Genomic DNA, 12,515 nt, shown 5'->3' with positions numbered 1-12,515 from the left:
AGCCCCCTCACTGGCCTCACTGAGCTCTTCTCGGGTCGTTTGGACCATTTTACTGAGGAGGACGCTCAGGGCACAGACAAGTGACGCGCCTTTCCCGGGGCCACAGAGCTGCTCAGTGACGTGGCTGCGATCGGAACCGGGCAGCCTGGCTCCGGGGCCCGTGTCCTCGGCCCCTGGGTCGCCGCCTGCGTGAAGGTCAGTAGAGCTGTGGCGTGGGCTTCTTAGGTCTCTGATGCAGATGCGCGTCGGAGCGCTCTTACTTCTCCGTGGGGGGATCTTAGAGAGTTTGGTGCCATTCTTAGAAAAGCAGCTTGTTGAAACACAAGGACCTAGAAAACTGGTCTTTGTCTTTAACCAGGCTTAAGACGAAATAAAATTACCGCCTTTATATTTCAGTGATAACAATAAATAACTTTGATCTCACGGAGCTGATCTGAGAATCCAATTAGCTAATATAATCCTGCAATGATTTTTGCACAAAATAGGTGCTTCTATCACAATAACACTAGAAAAATTAATTGCAATAACAACAAATTTAAAAACTCTCCCAAGATTTTTGTTTCAAATGTACTGAAAATGCATGTTTTAACTATTTGTACTTAAAACCTTGAAATTTCAGGCGCATGAAATAATGTTCATTTGTTCAGTGTGTAAATGAAAGAAATCAAACGCGGTGTAAATTCTCAGGTCCCCAAATTACATTTTATGCCTTCAGCGGTGTGACTGCGGGTGCTAATCTAAAACCATCTTTCCCAGCTTATATTTTGTGCATATTAAACAGATATCAAGAACTTCACCTTTTGACTGAATTTCTGCTGAGAAATTAGTCATTGTTTATCCATCTCAGAATCCAAAAATGGCTTCAGTTCAACCCAAGGCACAGCTTGTCTGCTGTCTTTTGTTATTTAACAGAGCCCACCAAGACAACCCACTGTTTTATTTTATTTATTTTTGTTTATCTTGGCCCGAGGGCATTTTTCCACTGCTTCTAGGGAGAGGGAGGGAGAGAGGGTGTGGAGAGAGGCAGGAAGAGAGGGAGTGAAACATCGATGTGAGAGAGAAACATCGATTGGTTGCCTCTCACGTGTGCCCCTACGGGGGCAGGGGTTCACCCACTATTTTAACTCAGCGCCTTTAAAATTGTACGAGGACCCGCTCATCTGGTGTTGTCATAGGGCTCGGAGACCTCATTTGTCTGCAGTGCCGCTCTCCTGAATCCGCAGGTCGTTGTAAAACACACACTTTCAGATTCACAGCATCTTAAAAGCTTCCGCGAGTTTAAGCTTTGAAAGCTTTTAAAATGGTTCATTGATCTAAAACGCCTGTTGGGAAGGTGTAATTTATGTTTCCCGGTTATGATTGCATTGTCTGCAGTAATCTATATTATTCTGTCTGCAGTGATCTATATTCTTTTGAAGTTTGACATCTTTATTTTCCACCATACTTAGTATCTTCTCTCATTCCATCATTTTACACAGAATCTATCATAGCTGCAAAACCAAAAACTAAAAAATAAATGAAAAGGGGGAAGAGGCACAGGGTATACAAAATTACAATGATTGATTTTGTATTTTATGTTAACTAAGGTAGATGATGTACATCTCTTAATCAAACATGGAGTCAATAAGAAACTTCATTGACTACAACTAATAAAGTTTTTCCTAAAATCTCAGTAGCTGATTGACACTGAGTTTAGCATCAGATAAAGAACTGAACTGAATTTAAGTTATTTTATTTTATTTTTTTATCAACAAATAAAAGCTGTGCTCCATTACACCTAGAAAATAAAGAACCGTGTCAAGGGTACAACTTGGTGTCAATGACTTTGACCCAAGAATAGTGTTAGCCCTTATGGTTTTACTTCTCAATGTTTTAATTACTTTATATGCATTCTATACGCATTTGAAAATGTATATATATTCTATGTCACTGAAACCAAGCGTCACATCACAGGAAATACCTCTCCCATCCACATCAATTAGATCACGATTGAAATCGGTGAAAACGCAGACCTTGCAATGCCATAATTCAGACTTCAGAATTAACTGTACTTCTTTAGCCAGAGGATATTGGTAGGGATTTACCAGAGCCCCGCGCCAGAATGTCTCTCTCACAGATGTGTAACTTGAATAGCATTAACGACTCTCAGAGCCGTCTGTCACTGGTGTGATGAAGCACGCAGCATACATTCATGAAACGCATGAAATAATAAAGCCCAAGGAAAAAAATTAAAATGTGGATTACTACTGTGAACGGTGACGCCTCTCTCTGTGTCTCATGTACAACACACAGCACAACTTATAGGTATTTTAGTTATGTTGTTGTAGGGCTTGCTTCTCCCTCCTTTCAGTGAAATTAGGCTTCTTCCCTTGGAGTAAAAGAACAGCTACGTTCACTGGAAGGTGGTCAAGTCATTTTGTAGAGAAAGAAGAAGAGAGCCCATGGGGACACACACGTCCACCCGCCTCCCCAGCCTGGCCGGAAACAGACCCAGAGGGGCTTCTGGGAGCAGAAGACCTAGACAAAGGTGACACATCAGTGGACTCTCTCCCTCTACCCCTTCTTTCCCCCACACATACTTACACTGCGTTAACCAAACCTTTTCTTGAAATAAATGTTTAATCCTTGTGCAGCTGAGGCATCTGGGTGGGCAACGAGGACAAGCAGAGAAAGGGATGGCTTTCCTCGCAGATCAATGGGAGCAGCTACCAGCAGAGAAGCCATGGAGCCCTGACCTCTCTGCCAACACAGGGACCAGGTTCACGTCCTGAGGGACAGAGGACAGGAGAAGGGGGCAGGGCGGGGAGGGGATGGGGAGGAGGAAGTTTCCACCCACTGCTCAACTTACATATTGATGATCTGGTGAGCATGGAATTGAATTATTGAAGGAATATCATAAATTCACTCCCTGATTCTGGCCCACCCCAAATGCAAGTGTCCAGAACAGTGATGAGAAAACTGCAACCCATCTGCCTTCTGAATAAAATAAAATTTAAAAAACATTCAATTTCAGAATAAGAGATCAGATTCCCGTGGCTTTACGGAAGCACGCAAATATTAACCTTTAATTTTTAGTTAACACCAGTGTGAATTTTCTCACCTACGTTATTCTGGTCCATCACATAGGTAACATAGAATACAAGAATATAATACCTCTGTGGGACTGCATAAAGTGATTTTTTTTTCTTGAGGAGAAAAAATAAAAATATAAATATAAAAATATAAATTTTTATTTTTCCTAAATTAACACTTATTTTTCTAAGAAGTTCAATATCTAGGACCCAGTTTTTGGCTTCTAATTATCTCTCTTCAATAAAAGGAAGCAGAGCTACTTGGAGAAATGGCAGCTCCCACAGATGGACCAGAAAAACACAAGATGACCCTGGGTCATCTTCTGGTGTCAGCAGTGGGAAGCGTTCAAAAAGCAGGGGTGCCTGTCAAAAGGGAGAGAAGCCCCAGTGGCCAAAGAAAGAACAATTTTGAGTAACAGATGGCAGTATTGAATTATTACAGGCACAATAAAATAGTTATCTATGAGTCCATACTGGTACAAAATATAACTGAGTAAGTAAATAAATGGGGAAGGGGACAACTTTTCTCACCGGAAAAAGAATCAGCTAATAAATGCAGAAAGGATAAGCGAAGTACAAAAACAGCATTAGGCATGCATGACTGTAATAATTGTTGTAGGCAAGATCCACTAATATATACTAAAAATTAGTAGGCAAAAATTTCAGGAAAAACAGGATAATAGCCTCAAAGAATCTTCCCCCAAATATCAATCAAGTATTAAGATACAAACAGCCACTTAGAGTGGAGAAATCCAGCAGAAGCTACCAATGTGACCAGAGTTAATACCACTCCTAGTAAGACTTATCAAGACCATGTGCCTCCTGAAAAGGGTTGTTTTTGGTAAAAATACGGAACGAGAAAACATCAGCCAAACCCAAACGGAGAGACATGCCACCGAGCTACTGGCTAGTTCTTGTCAGAAGCCTCAGGGACATGGAAGACAGGGAGACAAGGAAGGGGGGACCGCCACAGGCCACAAGAGACCGAGGAGATTTCACAACTAAACACAATGTAGGAGCCTGTATTAAATCCTAGAAGAGAAAAAGAACACTGGAGAGGGGGCTGGTAAAATTCCCGTAAATCGTGCACCCTAATAATATCGCACCCCTGCTGATGTCTGGGTTTCACCTAACTGTACGAGGATTATGTAAATTGTGACGATCAGCAGAAACGGAGGCGTATGCAAGAACTCTGCATAACTTGCCATTTTCTAAGCTAAAACATTATTCCAAAATAAAAACGTGGTTTTGAAAGGGTGCTCATCACTTGTTTAGAATTTATAGCCAGTCTGTAGGAAGAGAATTTATTGTAATGAAAATCAATTTTATTAATGCTGCGGAGAGAACAGATAACTGAAGGGCACTTCGAAAAGGCGATTCAGCAGCGCGCCGCGTAACGCCAATTGTGTGGAGAAGCCAGCAGCCTAAGCGCCCCGAGAGGGATCTGGGCGTTAGAATCAATGCTGAGCCTTTTACTGGAGCGGCAGACACGGACTCGCCCACGTGCACACACAAGGGAAACCATTAATAACGAAGCTACCGTTTGTTTGCCGGGCCCATCACCCCTCCCAGCCAGGTGCTGAGTCACATGTCCAACCTGACCTCTTCGATCGGGGAGCCACCGCCTCGAGGCCGCACAGCACGCAGGAAGCTGAGCGGGACGCTCACTGAGGCCCAGGAGGCGCCAAGGCCACGCACTCGGCCTCGAGGCTGCAAAGCTCGCCTGGAATCTGCGCGTTAAAGTGGCGCTGCGGCGGGAAGGCGAGGTTTGCAGCCTCCTCGGGTGCAGTGCAGTCTTTCTCTTTGAGAAGCAGGGAAGCATCGCAGCCTGGAGCCGCTCACCGGACACTGATGTCCCCGGTGCACCGCGACAGCAGGGACTCCACCCGTCTGCGCACGGGGGCCCCTGTCTGGACATCCTAACTCCGACCCGCATTAGAGGGCGCCGCCCGGAGCCACGTGGAGACAGGTCGCCGAGCAGGTGTGTGTGCGCTCCGGGACTGCGCTGTTCGGAGCCTCGTTCTGTGTCCATAAAGCCCGCGTCGGCCTGGTCTCCTGCCCCCGGAGTTTCTAAAACAGCGCGTAACGGTTTCCATACACGCGGCCCTGAACCGCAGTCTCAGCGGCGCGCTCCGACGCCAACGCGGTGTTCATGCCCGAGGAGTGCGTGGGGAAGACGCGCCTGGAGCGCCTCGCCCCAGGAAACAGTGTGCGCAGAGAGAGGACAAAACCGAACCACACGGCAGCGACGTGGACCACGAAATGGCTCTGTCTGGTTCTGCTGCTGCGAATTGGCAACATTGGCGTTCTTCTCAGTAAACATCGCTCAACCTGCCACTCCCGTGTTGAATAATAGCTTTTTTAAATCTGAAGTTCTGATTTGTTTCAAATACATGAAATAAAAAGAGGGGTTTTCCAGTCCTGAAAATGTGGAGGAAGCAAGACATTAGCGTGGGTATTTAGCCAACAGTGATCTGTACATTCCTAACCCACTGGACTGGAAAATCTTAAGCTCTGACTTTTAAGATATGCGGTACCCAGTGGTGACGGCCAGCTGGACAAGTCATAAGTCATAAGGATTCTAAGCCAAATGCTAATTTCCCAATATCCCCCCTATTTCACTATTTAAATCTCTGATTGAGGGAGTGAAAGGGTCACTTCTGACTGTTGAGGGACTTCTATTTTTTCTAGCGGTTTCTGCCAAAGCTTGAAATAACAGCCACATGATTTCTGGTCAACAAAATGAACTTTTGTGAACCTCAAAAAACATCGCAAATTCGCTTCAGTTTGGTGAGCTAACAGTAAGTGATTTTTAAGTAAGAAAACATTTAAAAGTCTATGGAAATACAGCACACTCACAATTGGTTCATTTGCTTATATAAAAAGTATGTGGTCGGAAGAACCGTGGATTGGAGTTCATTTGACAACAGCGTATTGTCTTCAGTTTTTATTTGACCAGTTCTGAAGGTTAGCACCCCATGACTGGGGGATCTCTGATTCCATGCCAATTAGGTTGTTGGGGTGTCGGGGAGCAGCAAGTCATTTAACATTGTTGGCCTTTAGTTTGCTATTTGCAATATGAGAATTCGTAAGTAAATAAATGCTAATGCACAGTTCAGTTCTGGAAAAAAATTTAAAATTCCTATTTACAGAAAACACATAATGATAGTATAGTGTTTATAGGAATGTATTCTCTTACAGTATTTTATAAGTTTTGAACTACAGTTTTTTCCCCCTTTGTCTTAAATGGTTAAATGTAGAATTCTACAGATGACTTGAGAGTGGTGTTAATCAGTTTACCCACATCAGTGATTGGTGAAAGAAGCATGCGTTTGAATATTTAGCTGAACATGGGAAGCTGCAGGTCATATTAAGCGCTTTACCAGTCTCCAGCTGCCCAGTTTTGTACCACTCTCCTGTATAAAAGACCTTTCCTTAAGATCTTTCCTCAGCCCTAAATGCATAATGAATGAAGCTTTGTCATAGGACTAACAAGAAAAAAGAAGCGGAGAAACTAATTTATATATTAGTGAGTCACAAAAGGTTTTTTTGCACTGGACGTGAGCCGAACTCCCTGCTTGAATCCTAACACTTCAGCAGACTGGCCCACACACAGCCCTCTGCCTTCCCTCCCTCCCTCTCCAGCTTTCGACAACCACCTCTCCTAATTGGCTATGAAAACAGGAACATGGATCTCGAAATGAAAAGCAAACTCATTAAAAGGAGAATGAAAGTTGGTGGAAAGTGTGTGGGGTTTTCTTTCTGTAACAGCCCCAGCAAATACTCTTTTCCTCCTTTTTCCAGGGCAAGGACTTGGCCCAGGATGTGGAAGGCATTTGGTAAATGTGGCTCCCAGCACAATTCAGAGGAGGTTCAGATTGTCAGAGTTGGGAAGACCTGCCAGGGACCTCATTCCTGGGTCTGAGATTTCTTTGGCCCTGAGAAGAAGAAACGTGGAAGACCCTAAGCTCAGTAAACACTGTTTCTTCATGTAAAATAATGAAGAAACCTCTTTTGTATGTTTTGAGAAAGCAGAACTTGTCACTTACTAACCATAATTCTTTTACTTCTGTGCGAGGACCAAAGGCTGCTTCTGTCATCTGTGAACAGTGGCACAGAGACCTCCAGCATGGCAGCCACCGTGCAGTTCCCTGCCACCACGTTCAGTCCTGGAAATTCCGTCAGTGTGATGCCCCTCCCTCGTGCATGTCTAAGTGTCTCTCAGACTTGATGAATGTGACACTAAACATGATTTCCCTGCAAAATAACTCACGTCTTTTCACTCTCTTAATGACTAATTTCGATAAAACTCTGTTTTACCTTTCCGTCAGTCATATATTTATTTTTTGCCTTGTTTGTCTTAGTATAATTAATATTATGTTTATTCATCCATATGCTGTATGTACGCATTATGATTAAAATGCTAGTTTAAAAGTACTAAACAGCCCTGGCTGATGTGACTCAGTGGATTGAGTGCTGGCCTGTGAACTGAAAGGTCTCCAGTTCAATTCCCAGTCAGGGCACAAGCCTGGGTTGCAGGCCAGGTCCTCAGTTGGGGGTGCACGAGAAGCAACCACATGGATGTTTCTCTCCCTCTCTTTCTCCCTTCCTTCTCCTCTCTCTAAAAATAAATAAAAATAAAATCTTTTTAAAAATAATAAATAATCTTTATTGAATGAAAATTGGCTGAGTAAAGTCAATTCTGTATTCTTATTTTTCATAAGATGATTCAGATAACAGTTCTGCCAACATACTCATCCAATGTTTTTGGGTTTTATTTTGCTTTTTTTTTTTTTTTACCTTTTGACCCCATTTCTCTCACCCCCCACCCTGCCTCTGGCAGTCTGTCCTCTTTACCTATGAGGTTGGGTTTTTTTTTAAGTTTTTTACAGAGTCCACATATAACAAAGATTGTATCCTAGTTGTCCTTCTCTGACTGACTTATTTCACTTAGCATGATGTCCTCAAGGTCCAGCCACACTGTCATAAATGGCAAGATTTCATTTTTTATGGCAGAATAATATTTCATTTCATATATATACATACATATACATCGTTATTTATGTGTAAATATATCAGATTTTCTTTATCCATCATGCATCCATGAACACTAGGCTTGTTCCCATATCTTGACTACTGTAAGTAATATTATAATGAACATGGGTGCACATCTCCTTTCAATTTAGTCATTTGTTTTTGAATAAATATACAGAAGTAGAATTTCTGGGTCATTTGACATTTCTATTTTTAATTTTTTGGAGAACCCCATCAATACTTCACTAGGGTTCCCTTTTCTCCACATCCTCTCTAACACTTGTTATTTTATGTCTTTTTTTTTAAGTATATTTATTGATTGTTGTTACAGTAGTTTCAATTTTTTCCCCTTTGCTCCCCTCTGCCCAGTACCCCCTGCCCTCCAGCAATCTCACCCCCTTTAGTTCATGTCCATGGGTTGTGCATATAAGTTCTTTGGCTTCAGCCTTTCCTACATTATTCTTAACATCCCCCTGTCTATTTTGTATCAACCAGTTATGCTTCTTAATCCCTGCACCATTTCCCCATTTCTCCCCCTTCTCCCTCCCAGCTGATAACCCTCCAAATGATCCCCACACCTATGATTCTGTTCCTATTCTGGTTTGCTTAGTTGGATTTTGTTTTTATTTGTTAGGTTCTATTGTTGATAGTTGTGAGTTTGTTGTCATTTTAGGTTCATAGTTTTGATCTTCCTTTTCTTAAATAAGTCCCTCTAATATTTCATATAATAATTGGCTTGGTGATGATGAGCTCCTTTAGCTTTACCTTGTCTGGGAAGCACTTCATCTGCCCTTCCGTCCTAAATGATAGCTTTGCTGCATAGAGTAATTTTGGTTTTGGATCCTTGCTTTTCATCACATTGAATACTTCTTACCAGTTCCTTCTTGCCTACAAAGTTTCTTTTGAGAAATCACATGATAGTCTTATAGGCACCCCTTTGTAAGTAACTCTCTGCTTTTCTCTTGCTGCTTTTAAGATTCTTTCTTTATCTTGAATCTTTGGCATTTTAATTACGATGTGTCTTGGTGTGGTCCTTTTTGGGTCTAGCTTGTTTAAGACTGTCTGTGCTTCCTGGACTTGTATGTCTATTTTCTTTGCCAAATTTGGGGAGTTTTCTTTCATTACTTTCTCACATAAGCTTTGAATTCCTTGCTCTTCCTCTTCTCCTTCTGGCACCCTTATGATTCAGATGTTGATATGTTTAAAGTTGTCCCAGAGGTTCCTGATCCTCTCCTCATTTTTTTCAATTTTTGTTTCCTCATTCTGTACTGGTTGACTTTTTTATTTCTTCCTTATGTTCCAAATCATTGATCTGAACCCCAGTTTCCTTCCCTTCACCAATGATTTTGTGTGGATTTTCCTTCATTTCACTTAGCATAGCCTTCACTTCTTCCCTTATGCGTTTGCTGTACTCAAGCATTTCTGTCAAGCCTGTGAGCATCTTTATCATCAGTGTTGTGAACTCTACATCTAACAGGTTGACTATCTCCTCGTTGCTTAGTTCTCCCACGGGAACCTTGATCCGTTCCCTCTTTTGGGCCATACTTCTCCATCTCCTCATCTTGACAGGCTCCTGTGTTTGTCTTCCTCTGTGTCTTAGGTAGACCTGTTACATTGTAAGGGGAAGAACCTTAGGTATTCATCAGTATGGGAGACCCGTTTCAGCACGTTGTGGCGCTGTGTATGGGGGAGGGGTCTGAGAGGGAAAACTGCTTCTTGCCTATCACTTGCCCCTTTTCCAGGCACTTCTACCACTTCTGTATGAGACTGGTGCTCTCTAGCTGTTGCCCTGGCCATTGTTCCCAGAGTGGGTGGGTTGCGGACATTGTAGGACTGTGGGGGCCCTTTAAACAAGCGGACTCTGCTGAGAGACCAGCAGTTTCTTCCTCCGCCCCAACCCCCACTGGTCTGCACAGTCAGAAGCAATGAGGCTTGATTTTCCGCGGCGCTGGGACAGGGAGCTGTGTGGTCTGGTCTGGAGCTGGGAGTGCTCCCCAGGTGTCCCTCTGGACTTTATAAATCGTGTGACTGTGCTTTCTGCCGGCCTGACTCTGCCGCCGCTGCCATACCGTATCCTCTCTGCCCCAGCTCCGCCCCTCCTACCTGTCTGGGTGAGTATTTCTTCTTTATATCTTTGTTTGTTGGACTTCCATGCAGCTTGATTTTCTGGAGCTTCTGGTTGTCTCCAGTTTTGAGGTAGTTGTGTTCCTTCTTAGTTGTGGAAGGAAATGCAGCGTGTCTGTCTAGGCCTCCATCTTGGCTGGAAGTCCTATTTCATGTCTCTTTGATAGAAGCTGTTCTAACAGGTATGAGATGATATCTCATTGTGGTTTTGATTTGCATATCCTTGATGATTAATGATCCTGATTTTTTTTCATGTACTTGATGGCCATCTATGTGTTTTCTTTGGAAATATGTCTATTCAGATCTTCTGCTCTTCTTTTAAACAAGTTTGAGTTTTTTTGCTATTGAGTTTTACCAGTTCTTTTTACATTTTGCATATTAATCCTTTATCAGATATATGAGTCACTTTTTTGTTGTTGTTTATGGTATTCTTTGTTGTGCATAGGGTTTTAGTTTGACTTAGTCTCACTTTTAAATTTTTCTTTTGTTGCATTTACATTGGTGTGAAATATTTAACACATTTTGAGTTGATGTTGTGCATATGCTGTAAGAGAGGGGTACAGTCTCATTCTTTTGTGTGTGGTTGTTCTAATTTTCCCAACACGATCCATTGAAAAGATCGTCCTTTCCTCTTTGTATAGTCTTGGCTCCTTTAATATAAATTAATTGGCCATCTACATGTGAGCTTACTTTTGGACTTTCTATGTTTCCTGTTGATGTATGTGTCTGTTTTTATGCTGGTACCATATTGTTTTAGCCACTATAGATAATAACAGAGTTTGAAATCGGAGAGTATGATGTCTCCAACTTCATTATTTCTCAAGGTTGCTATTCTTTTGTGGTTCCAAACAAATCTTAGGTCTGTTTGTCCTATGTCTTTGAAAAATGTCATTGGACTTTTGACAGGGATTACATTGAATCTATAGATTGCTTTGGGCAGTGAGGACATTTTAACAATATTGATTTTATTCCATCCATGAACACAGAATATCTTTCCATTCATTTTTATGATCTTCAGTTTTTCTTAATGAATATACTTTTTTTTTTAATTGCATGAAATTATAGTGCTCAGGACTGATTGGGGACAAAGGAACCTTTAGGGTAAGAAGTTGATATATTGCCTGTTAATAAAAAGTAAGAGATTATAGAGAACCTTAACTTGGTATTTATTTTAGAACCCAACTTCACACTAAACTGTTAAAATGGGCCATTGTCCTTACAAAGAAAATGCTAAAATCCCTGGCTGAGAAAACTGTAAACAACTGTCACACTGCCAACATCCTAACTTCTACAAGCTGTAGGAGAGAACCGAGCTGAGGACCTGGTTCTCCTGGTAGAATAGCAGGTCTAACAGTGGGTGGTCTGCAAGTCTCAGTCTGAAAAAGGAGGGAACTCAACCTGTGGCTATGATTTTTTTTTAAGTCATTACCAGATAATAAAGCAGACTTTTTTCTACATCTGTCTGATCAAGAAGACTTAGATATTTTCATTTTCTTTAAGCTCCAAAGAAGCAAGAGAGTCCCAGCAGCTTACTTCCACAAATGGTTTCTGCTTAGTATAATGATTTCTTAAATACCACTTTGTAAATCCTGTGTGAAAGGGAGCAAGTCACTCATTTACTCTTGCCCAAGCTGAGCTGCGTGGGCTCCATAGATGTTGTTTACTGAGTTCCAAGGACAGTGTGATTAGTCTCCAGGGACCGTGGTCCTGCAGAGGAATTAACAGGGCTGACAGACTTGACAGGCTCAAAATGGTTCTCTTTTCTCCGTGCTTAAAAAGAAGGAAGTAAAAATGTTTTTGTTCATAATTCTCTCCTACTCGTTTATGATAAACATTTATGTTTTTAATCCCGTCTTTCAAAAATTCTAATGAACGCATGTATAAATTAATCAGATATGAAATGAAGGCAGCGTGCAGAGGAGGAACAGTGAGTTAAGCTTTGTGAAAGTCATGACCTAAGCAGACTCCAGGTAAGGAAAAATGCACGATTTGGGCGAAGGATGCTCTGGGGAATGAGCACCTTGGCGTCTCAGCCATTTTCTTCATTGAGTCGTCTGTTGGCAGCTCTTTCCTGATGTGAATACTGACCATACCTCTTCTTATCATAAAAATAACGTCTTCTGTAAAATGAAGTCAAACATCGCCAGCGCCAAGGTGGATGTGTCACAGCACGTGTGACAAAATTCATTCGACCATAACCAATAAAGTGCTGGCAGCCCCACAGGACGTGAGCCGCAGTGCAAGGCACCGCGTCTAGGATTTGGAAGTTATTTTGTAATTATTTGT

Source organism: Furipterus horrens, unplaced genomic scaffold (assembly GCF_987537825.1).
Source record: "Furipterus horrens unplaced genomic scaffold, mFurHor1.1.pri manual_scaffold_12, whole genome shotgun sequence".
In the NCBI taxonomy this organism is placed as follows: Eukaryota; Metazoa; Chordata; class Mammalia; order Chiroptera; family Furipteridae; genus Furipterus; species Furipterus horrens.
This window is presented reverse-complemented; position numbering follows the sequence as displayed.